Here is an 11,349-nt window from a genome sequence, read left to right on the forward strand (position 1 = left end):
GCCACCAGCCTGGCCCCCGTGGTGGCTCTCAGTCAGTCCTCCCACAGCCACACAAGAGCTTTGTCACCCATTGCACAGATGGGGAATTTGAAGCCATGCTCACAAAACCCTTCCTCTAGGGTCCCTGCATCGGCAGCCGCCAGACCAGCAACTGAGCTCTTCCTGCAGGCACAGCTCAGGCCAGGAGAAAAGGCGTGTGGCCATCAGCGTGAGGACAGGACTGTGTGGGCCAGGCTCAGTCGTGGGCTGCCCTGTGCCTGCAAAGGGGACTTGAGAAGACACTTCCCTGCTGACTGCACACGGGGGCTTTCATGATTAGTGACCCAGAGTTGCCCACCATGGCTGAAGGTTGTAATCCTGCCCCTGTAGGGTCCCCGTCCTCCAGGGGACCCCCACCTACAGCAGCTGGGGCATAGGGTGGGCATCAGAGGGAATGGGGAGCCAGGAGCCATGGAGGCTTCTGGCACCGGAGCCCTCTCCAGCCGCCAAGCTCGGCTGTTCCTGGCTGTTCTAGGTTGGGGCCTGGGCCTCCACCTGCCCGCAGGTCTGTGCAGTGGGAGCAGGGCCGAGGCCTGCAGAGGGAGCCGGGGCGCTGGGCTGCGGGCAGGTTTCTGTGCCCGCGGTCAGCACCTTGGCCAGCGCCCTCCCCGCTGGAGGCGGGGCCGGACTTCTGGCGTTGGCTGGGGTGAGTAGGTTTGGGCCAGTGCTGAGGGGACTGCTGGGGGGCAGAGGGGGCTGCAGCGTGGGAGATGGAGGACTCTCCAGGCAGGTGGCCATGGAGGCTTCACCCCCAGGACCCAACGGGCAAGGGAGGGTGGGCAGCTGGCAGCTGGCAAGGGGCCAGTGGGGAGGGCGGACAGGGCTGGATCCTCCGAGCGAGGCACAGTCAGCTCCCTGCCTCTGCGTCTTTCGTGGAGTTCCTACCACTCAGTTTCTAGGAAGTCCTGGCAGGGTGCTGGGAGGACAGGCCATTTGGCTGTGTAGATCTGAGCTCCCGGGCTTTTGGGACATGTGACCCTGGGGATCAGGAATGAGCTGTGACTGGATAGACCTGTCACACCCTGCCTGGGCTGGGTCGCAGAGCACACCGGCTTCTGCCTGAATTCGTCCCTGTCCCCACACCCAGCACAAGCAGGGCGCGGCCTCCTGCCAGCCCTCCTGAACCTCCATCCGCTGGAGGGAGGCCTGTTGCTGCCGCAGGGCCACCTTACCTCCCACCCCCACCGAGGACACAGCCTCCGCAACCAGTGTGCGCAGCCTGAGAGGGCCCTGCCTGGCTGTGTGGCCTGGCCCCGCCTTTGGCCTCTCCGAGCTGGGCGCAGCGCGTGGATGAGTCAGACACTGGTGCCCCTGGGTGTGGTCAGCTGGTCACTGTCCTGCCTTTGTCCATCTCTCCTGTCCCCTAAGAGGACCGTGTGGGGCCCTAACATGGCAGTGCAGGATTTTCGCTCACACCTCCGGGTCCACTCATAGAACCCAGCTTGGGGCAAGCGGACCCTTCCCTGTGGCCAGTCCTGGGATGGCAGGGACGTGTTTCAGCCTCTTTGGAAGGTCACTGCCTCCAAGGGCTCAGGGAGGCTTGTTTCCATCCGGAGAGACAGGCCCGTCATGGGTTTGCACGGGCGTCCCTGTGCCCTGCCCGCGGGCATGCAGATCCTCGGTCCCTCCTAAGAGGGGCGGGGGAGCAAGGGAAGCTGGTCTTTGGTGTACATGTTCTGGGCCACTCTGGGACAGTGTGAGGAGGACCAGGAAGAAGCTCGAAGGTCATGTGGCAAATGTGTGCCTGCCGCCCAAGCGTGCCAATGTGACCGACCCTTCCCGGCACTCTGAGTGGGCGGCTGGGGATGTGGTCCCAGTGCCAGGGAGCTGGGGGCTGCCGGGCTGCCATCTGCTCTCACCACAGAGGGCGGCTGTGTGCCCGAGGCCCGAGAGGACTCCGTGCCAGGCCTGCGAAGTGCGTCGTCTCGTTCGGTCCTGTGATGCAGATGCCACTCCCCCCGCCCATTGTCCAGATGGGAAACAGAGGTCTGGGGAGAGCTTAGGTGGACACACGTCCTGGCAGCCCCCTCTTGGACCACTCTCCGCCCTGGAAGCCCCTGCTTCCTGCAGAAGCCTCTCACCGTCCCCCAGCCTCGGGGCTGCAGGGGTGTCCTGGCCTTTCCTCAGCAGCTGTGCGCCCCTGGGGACTCCCATTCCGAGGAGTCCCTCTCCCCAACTTTGGTGCATATTAAGCCATAATTAATCTGCGTCCTCATTTCTTATTCATCAAAGGCACACACAGCAGCAGCCGGGGCTGGTGCAGGGAAGGGGCCAGCAGCCCAACCCTTGGCAGTGTCCCCAAGCATCCCACTGGGCTAAACCGTCTCCAAATGCCTGCAGCCTCTGCACCGAGCAGGGCCTCCTCCCACAGGATGGCGTCCTGGACGCCAGGCCACGTGCACCCCTCTCCTGGAGGCCAGTGGGGTGTGTGCGTTGCACGGTGACGGCTCTCACCTCCACCTCCCCAAGCCCAGACCGGATCCCCTGTGGCCCATCCCCAGAATGGGAACCTGGCCAGGAGAGCGGATGAGACTCGGGCCGGGTGGGACATACAGGGCTGGCACCCGGACCCCAAGACTGGCTCTGCTCCCTTCTCCTGGGTCCCAGAGGAAGGGGTGAGTCCCTAGGGCCTTGGGATGAGCTTGGGGCACGCTTGCGGTCACCAGTGGTACTCAGGGTCCTCTCCCAGGTGGTGTGGCTGAGTTGGTGGCTTCTGTCTGGGCAGGCCAGCCTGGGCTGGGGCTGGGAATGAAGAGGACACTTCTGGTCCCTGAGGGCCCAAAGTCTGGTGCAGAAGCCGAACTCCGAGGCGTCTGCTGTGGCTTCCTGCCCCTCCCCCGCCCCTGCAGGGAATGCGGATCCCTCTAGAGCCACCCACCTGGCAGTGACAGCTAAATTGGGAGCTGCTGTTCACACCAGGAGCCCAGCGGGCAGTCAAAACGGGGTCGGGAGGGAGGGGCACCTGCGGAGGGTACCCGTGAGCTCCCGGGAGGGCAGGGAAGGCAGGCCTGGGCACAGCCGTGGCTGTCAGCTGGGGTGGACAGGGGTGGAGGGCAGGGCGGTCCTCCAAGACCCATCTTGCCGGGGCAGCTCAGGCTCAGGCTTGCCTCTGACCGCTGGCCTGGGATGCCCAGCTGGCCAGTGCCCTGCCTTGCTCTTCCCAGAGCTCCTTGGGCCCCCGAGTCCCCTTTCTGGGCCCCCTGATCCGTGGGGCCTGCAGATTTGTTCCATATCCCAGATGGAGGGGCTGAGGGCTCATCTCAGGGTGCCCTGCCTGGGACACAGGAGGGCCAGCCTGACTTGGAGCTCTGTGGTCCCACCCGAGGGGCACCAGGGAGGCCCCTCCACTGCTTCCACTCACTGCCTTCATCTGATTGCTTTCTCAGTCATCTAGTCACTCAGCAAACACTCTGGGAATCCAGCTCCGACCCTACTCCCCTCACCCCCACAGGGTGCAGGTGGGGCAACTGAGCCCCAGGGAGGAGGGCCTTGCCGTGGGTCCCTCAGCCAGTGATCTCAGAACAAAGGGCATGTCCGAGCCACGTGGAAGCCCACAGGGATGATTGGGCAGAGCCCATCCGGCGCCTCCCTGGCACCCCACATTCTGCCAGGGTGACTCGGACCAAGCCCTCAGGGCTCTGCCCCCCAGCAAATGGCTCTGCCCCCAGAGCCACAGGACTGGGAGCTGTGCAGAGCGGAGCCCGCAGAGTCCTCACCCCTGCCCTAGCTGATCCCAGACTGAGTCTCACTAGACCCCTGCCCAGGTCATGGCTAGGGAGCAGGGTGGGGCCAGCCCTGGCCCTGCCATGAGGCAGGGTCTCTGTGGATGGTCCTGGAGACCAGCCTGGGGCCAGCACCACTGGGCGCATGGCCTGAGGTTTTCCTCGTGTCCAATGGGCCCTGTCACGGGCCTCCTTGGAGGGTGCTCAAGGGGCACATAGGCGGTGCCTGGAGTGAGGAGGGGGCTCCGAGGAGGCTACAGCAGCCAGCGGGCCTCTGAGACTGGGGTATTTTTAGCCAGGATTCCTGCTGGCGGTCCAGGCTGGCCGAGGGTTGCTGCCAGCCTCAGAGGCGCTGCTTCCAGCCTGCGTCAGGACATCTGGGGTCTGCCCGCCCCCATCTTCTGCTCGGAGCCCCCGCCACAGGCCACACCAGGCTGTGCAGCCGAGCCGGGCGAGGCTCTCCCAGGGGTCGGCCACGGTAGGAGCCAAGCCCAGGCCTGGGCCCCAGGGTGCGGCTGAGAACAGGCCGCAGGGGCTGCCTGTGTCCTGGGTCTTGGGCTCCCAGCTGCCACTCTTAACCTGCCCCGTCTGAGGCTCAGGTTTCTGGAAGGCTCTGATTGCTGCCCAGCCTCCGAGTTCTCAGCTGAGCATTCGCAGGCCGACTGGGTACAGCCTCCCAGCTGCCTGGAGGCCTCCTCGGGAGCAAGCGGCTCAGCAGAGTGGCCAGAGAGTGTCCGCTGGTGCCGCTTGGCCATGGGGCTGCTCTGGCTGGTTCTGCAGGGCTGGGCTGGCGCTGCTGAGGTACGAATGTGCAAAGAGGTCCACACCTTGGCCTGCAGAGCCTCCCAGCTTGGCCTTGACCACCTCCCATCCCATCCAGAAGTGGGGACATCTGGAAAGAAGGTCTTCTGTGTTGGCCACTCCCTTGGGACACTCGTCTCCCCGGGGCTGCAGGCAGAACCACAGTCCGGCCTCCCCGGCAGCACCAAGCCTGTGTACTCCATCTGCTGGACGTGGCTCAGTCCCCAAGGGCAAGGCCCAAGGGCACAGGCCGACAAGATGGGCCCAAGGGCACAGGCCGACGAGATGGACCCACAGCTGTTCTCCGGCCTGGGTAAAGCTCTCGCTGCTCTTTCCTTAGATGAATCGGAGGCCTGTTGAAACCAGCTCTGAAGTTCGCAGGAAAGAGTAGGCACAGGGCCAGAGTGGCTGCCTTGCGCCCTCAAGCACATTATGTCCAAAGACCACAGTGACCAGCACACCACGGACAGTCAGATGATGGAAAAGTCCAGAAAGAGATTCAAAGGCAGACAAGAGAAAGGGGAGGTCAAATCTGGAATTAAAAGGTGGAATATTCAATAAATAATTCTGAATATACAATCAATATCTGGCTTTAGGACAACTAAATTGGCGTATGGGGGAAACTCGGATTCCCACCTCACTCCTTGATGCTAAAGTAAGTTCCAAATGGAGCAAAGATTTAAAAAGTAAAAATGGGCCGGGCGCGGTGGCTCACGCCTGTAATCCTAGCACTCTGGGAGGCCGAGGCGGGAGGATTGAGCTCAGGAGTTTGAGACCAGCCTGAGCAAGAGCGAGACCCTGTCTCTACTAAAAAATAGAAAGAAATGATTTGGACAGCTAAAAATATATATAGAAAAAATAAGCCGGGCATGGTGGTGCATGCCTGTAGTCCCAGCTACTCAGGAGGCTGAGGCAGGAGGATTGCTTGAGCCCAGGAGTTTGAGGTTGCTGTGAGCTGGGCTGATGCCATGGCACTCTAGCCTGGGCAACAGAGCGACACTCTGTCTGGAAAAAAAAAAAAAGTAAAAATGAAACCATGAAACCACTAGAAGAAAGCATGGAATAAAAAAAAAAAACTATAACCTTGAATCATTCTAAGAATTATACAAAACACAGAAGCCATAAAGTAAAAGATGGATATATTCAACCTCATAAAAATAAAAGGCAGATGCGTGGAGGGAAAAAACCAAAACAAAAAGATAAACAACAACGTGTAAAGATATTGGCAACTCATCTCACAAAGGGCTATTTTTGGTTTTATGTACAAATCAGTAAGAAAAAGACCAACGGCCCAAGAGTAAAATGGGCAAAGACACAAGATAAAGCTGTCAAACTATGCTGAACTCTGCTTAAAATAAGAAAGGCTCAAATTTAAGTTCCAGTGCCATGCAGTCCCCTGACCCACGGGTGGCAGCATTTGTCAAGGCAGGGATTCCCCGTGGGGGCCGGGGGCACCCACAGATGCGACTGGGGGTGTCAGGTAGCTGGAGATGGGAGAGGAGGAGAGGGGATCCATTCAAAACGGCAAATAAAGTCTATTTTAAAGTAAAACAGCTGACACCCATCTGTTGTGCTGCTATGACCAGCGTGGCGGTGGGCAGGCTGTCGTGGCCACCCTGCCACCCAGGTCTGGCGCCGAGGGCTCCTGATGCCACTCACCTTTTTGTCTTCATTAGCGCCCTGTTGGCAGAGGCCTGCTTGACTTAGTCTCGTGTCCGGCTCCACGGGGGTGGGGGCGGGGAAGGGGCAGAGGCCTTGCTTGGCCCCCAGGGCCTCCCAGGGGCCCCGCTGACCATGGAGCCACTGCCCCTGTGCGTTGGCTGTGGCCATGAATGCCCCATCCATGTTGTCTCACCCCAGCCTTCCCCATCTGTCACAGGCCACCAGCAAAGCCCAGGCCTCCCACAGACACAGCTCTGGGCAGTCCCTTTGCCTTCCCAGCCTCAGTTTCCCTGAGGGTGAAATGGGGTGAGAACTACTTCCTAGGAGGGAGAATCTGTGGGAATGGGGAGGATGGGGGAGGGGGACGTGAGGGGAGAAATGCCCCTGAGGGAGTCCTGGGGTGGGACGGAGTAGGGGGAAGGGTGGGGGGAGGAGTGAGGGGAGGAGTGTTGGGGAAGGGGGGGAGGAGTGGGGGGAGGAGTGTGGGGGAAGGGGGAGGAGGAGTAGGGGGAGGAGTGGGAGGAGGAGGAGTGAGAGGAGGAGTGGGAGGAGGATGGGGGGAGTGTGGTGAAGGGGGAAGAGGAGTGGGAGGAGGATGGGAGGAGTGTGGGGAAGGGGAGGAGGAGTGGGGGAGGAGTATGGGAGGAGTGTGGGGAAGGGGGAGGAGGAGGGGGAGGAGGAGGATGGGAGGAGGATGGGGAGAAGGAGGAGTGGGAGGAGTGTGGGGAAGGGGAGGAGGAGTGGGAGGAGGAGTGGGAGGAGTGTGGGGAAGGGGAGGAGGAGGAGTGGGAGGAGGAGTGGGAGTAGAGTGGGGAAGGGGAGGAGGAGTGGGGGAGGAGTGGGAGTAGTGTGGGGAAGGGGAGGAGGAGTGGGGGAGGAGTATGGGAGGAGTGTGGGGAAGGGGGAGGAGGAGGGGGAGGAGGGGGATGGGAGGAGGATGGGGAGAAGGAGGAGTGGGAGGAGTGTGGGGAAGGGGAGGAGGAGTAGGAGGAGAAGCAGGGGGAGGAGTGTGGGGGAAGGGGGAGGAGGAATGTGGGGGAAGGGGGAGGAGGAGTGGGAGGAGGACGGGGGAGGAGGAGGAGTGGGAGGAAGAGTGGGGGGAGGAGGAGGAGTGGGAGGAGGAGTGGGGGGAGGAGTGGAAGAAGGAGTGGGAGGAGGATGGGGGAGGAGGAGGAGTGGGAGAAGGAGTGGGGGGAGGAGGAGGAGTGGGAGGAGGAGTGGGGGGAGGAGTGTGGGGGAAGGGGGAGGAGGAGTGGGAGGAGGATGGGGAAGAGGAGGAGTGGGAGGAGGAGTGGGGGGAGGAGGAGGAGTGGGAGGAGGAGTGGGGGGAGGAGTGGAAGAAGGAGTGGGAGGAGGATGGGGGAGGAGGAGGAGTGGGAGGAGGAGTGGGGGGAGGAGGAGGAGTGGGAGGAGGAGTGGGGGGAGGAGTGTGGGGGAAGGGGGAGGAGGAGTGGGAGGAGGATGGGGAAGAGGAGGAGTGGGAGGAGGAGTGGGGGGAGGAGGAGGAGTGGGAGGAGGAGTGGGGGGAGGATGGAGGAGGAGGAGGAGTGGGAGGAGGATAGGAGGAGTGTGGGGAAGGGGGAGGAGGAGTGGGAGGAGGAGTGGGGGAGGAGGAGGAGGAGTGGGAGGAGGATAGGAGGAGTGTGGGGAAGGGGGAGGAGGAGTGGGAGGAGGATGGGGAGGAAGAGGAGTGGGAGGAGGAGTGGGGGGAGGAGGAGGAGTGGGAGGAGGCACAGTGACAGTTGGCGGAATTGCCTCAGAACCCTCTGCACCCGCAGGTCTGGAAGCGCCTCTGTGAGCCCTGGGGTGCAGGCCTCTCCCCTGGCCCTGCCCCGCTGGGCTCCAGGACAGGGCGACTCCGTGTGGGGAGCCTCAGGGTCTGGGACGTGCTGTCCTGCAGCACCTGACCACACCTAAAGTGGGAGAAGGCCCTGGCACCTGCCTGCTGGGTGCCGGCCCGGTGTGGGGGAGGCAGCAGCCCCTCCACATCACAGCGGAGGACCCCGAGGCCAGGAGCTCCCAGGGTAAAGGGGGGGGCACAGCCTTTCTCCGCCTTCCCAGGCCTGACTCCTGGAGAAGCCCCCAAATGCCTGGGGTGCGGGACGGGGCCTCTCGTGGTGGCAGGAGCAGCCAGAGGCCTCGCTGGCCAAACACTTCTTGTCCCCTTGTTTTGGGGGCGTTTTGATGACAGGAGTCAGATCCGGGAACAGAAAAAGGGCCTCAGGTGAGAACTGCGGAAACCTGGGTGGAGTCTGGGCTTCGGCGGGCGGTGGCTCGGCGCTGTGACCGCCGGCGGGAGACGCTGCCAGGAGGGGGCCTGGCTGCGTGGTGTATGGCAGCTCTCTGTACTGTCTTCTCAATTTTTCTGTAAATATAAACCTGTTCTAAAATTAAAAAGTTTATTTTACAAAGAAGGATGGACTTGTTAGCAAAACCCAGGCTATGTAGAACCAAGCCGTAGGGCCAGCCCGCCCCTGCCCAGGGCTGACCGGCGGCGCGGCCTGGCACACTGGGAAGGGCTCTGCCTGGCGGTGGGAGGCCTGGCGGGTTTGTTCCGTCCCTCTGTCCCGCTCGGGTGTGGCAGTGGGCTCTGAGTTAGGCTGGGTCTTACCCTGCCAAGGGCACCCCTGGCCCCAGGACCTGGCCCGGCTCTGGCTCCCTGTGGGCAGAGGTCAGCCCTGCCCCCACGGGTACCCCGTGCGCAGTCGGCTGATGGACGGGTTTGGCCCATCCTTGGCAGGTCGGGGCGGGGGCCGGCTGCAGACTGAGGCTGCAGGAAGCCCGAGGGGCTCAGAGCAGTGAGCCAAAGACTGGGCCTCGGCTGCAGAGCCGGCGGCGACACGCACTGCTCCTCCCGCCCGGGGAGCCCGAGCCCTGACCCAGCCCGAGGCCCACAGGTGCACCAAACCTCCCGATTCCGACCCAAGACACCACACCTCAGTGAGGCCCTGAGCCCAGCTGGGAATCGGGCCAGCTGCATCCTTGGACACCTCGTGCCTGAGTTTGAGGGCTTCTCGTGGGGCATTACAGCACTGCCTGGTGACATGGGACCCTTCTGCTGAAAAGGGCCCTGGGGCTGTCCCCACCACCTTCCAGAAGGGAGAGAACAAGCTCCTAGGAGGCTGGCATAAGACGCGGAGGGTTGCCTGAGGCCGTGCTGTGCCCAGTTCCCTCTGCGCCCCGCCAGCACAGCCGTGTTCGTGCCCACACCCCTCGCCTGCCGCAGGGGTCAGGGGTCAGGGGTCAGGGCGAGGCTTGCCATCCGTGTGGTCTGTGAGAGCCAGGGCTGCCCTGGGCCAGGCTGCTGAGGTGGGACAGGGGTCAGGCCAGTGGGGGCGGTGCAAGGCCAGGCCCCGCAGAGACGGCCTGGGGTGCAGCCAGCTCCGCTGCCTCTCCCTGGCTTCCTTCCCTCGAACCTGAAAGTCCCAGGAGGTCCCTAAGGGGCCCGGCCGAGTGGCAGGCCTGCCCTGGGACCAGGGAGCAGGTCTGGGATTGGCCACCCTCAGCAGGGTCCTGGGTTGGAGCTAGGGAGCAGGGTCTCCCCAAAGAATGGGCTGTACTGTTCCTGGGCCCAGCACAGGGCCCTGCTCCCCAGAGACCTGTAGATAGTTGTTAAAAGAGTGGACGACTGTTTCCATTATGCAGGAGAGGAAACTGGGGCTCAAAGTAGTCCCAGACCCTAGATGGCCACCTCTCCCTCTGCCACGCCAGGGCAGATGGCAGGAGGCCGCTGTAACCAGAACATTCTGCCGTGGATTTTTCCAGTTGCATGAGTCTGAGAACACGATAACAGGGTAGATTGTGGGGAGATTAACAGTATGAGGGGTCCACAGGGCGGGAAGCGGAGCAACCTCAAAGACCCCACTGTGCTTCCGACGGGTGACTCAGAGGCAGCTCCGACACAGAGTGCACGCAGTTTGGAGGGGACAGGCTCCGTCTCTGGATTAGGCACCTCATGCAGCTGGTCCCCGATCCCGGCTGCCGGTCCCGGGCCATCCTGTGCTGGGGTACGTCTCTCCAGGGCCACACTCTGGAGCCTCAGAGACCCTGTCTGCCCCAGGCAGGAAGCGGCCCTCTGTGCAGATGGCGCGCCGGGCTCAGGGAGGGAAAGGCGTCTCCAGAGGGCACTTGCTGTCTGCCAGCTGCTCGTCAGCGCCTGCTGTGTGCTGCAGAGCGACCAAAGGGAGCCAGCTCTCCCCAGGAACCAGCCGTGCCTCAGTTTCCCTCAGTATAGCAAACTTTGGATTAAGTCCCTGTAAAAGCACACCTGTTCCCAGGGTGGGGCCGAGAGTCAGCCACCCACATCAGAGTGAGAATTAGTGGGTACCCGAGCCCGGGCAGGGGCTGCATTTGGCTGGATGGAGCAGAGGAGGAGGCTGCTCCCGCCCAGGCCCACCAGGAGAGGAGGGAAGCCTTGAAGTGCCAGGCCTTTGAATCGCCCATCTCCATGGCAACGCGTGGGCACAAAGGGCCGGGCCAGCAAGCAGGCGGCGGCTGCGCAAGACTGGAGAGAGGAAGGGAATCTTTTATTTATGGGGAGTAGCGTCGGGAGACCGGCTGCGCCCACGCTCGTGGCCAGGCTGGGGTCTCGAGGCCGCGCTCCCTGCCCTGTATGCGGCCGGGGCCCCTAGCAGCACCCCCCCTGCGCACCGCCGACCCACCCGGCCCGGCCAGGATCATGGCAGGGCAGGGGCGCCCAGGCTGGGTAGCGACCCCAGAGGACCCCCGGGAGAGAAAGGTCCCCTGCCTTCCACCATGCCGCAGTCTCTGGCTCACGCACCCAGGCAGTTGCCACGCCGAGAGCCGGCCGGACCTGCAGTGAGGAGTGCGACCCAAACCAGTCCTGCAGGGCAGAACTCGGGCGGGGGCTGCTCCCACAGGTTTGAAGAAGGGCCTTGCAGGAACGGCGGCCAGAAGGAGCCAGACGTGAGCAGAAAGAGCCACAGGTGCAAAAGCCCCGAGGCCAGAGCGGGCCCTACCGAGGACAGGCGCGGGAGCTCGAGGGGCAGGCCCTGTGGGGCACAGGCAGCCGCCCCAGGCCGCCTGGCCACAGCCGCTCACCTTGGATGGGGGCCCTTGGGCCCAGGTGCTGTCGGCCCCACTGGCTGTGCGTGAGGCCACCTGC

Source organism: Eulemur rufifrons, chromosome 21 (genome assembly GCF_041146395.1).
Source record: "Eulemur rufifrons isolate Redbay chromosome 21, OSU_ERuf_1, whole genome shotgun sequence".
Classification (NCBI taxonomy): Eukaryota; Metazoa; Chordata; class Mammalia; order Primates; family Lemuridae; genus Eulemur; species Eulemur rufifrons.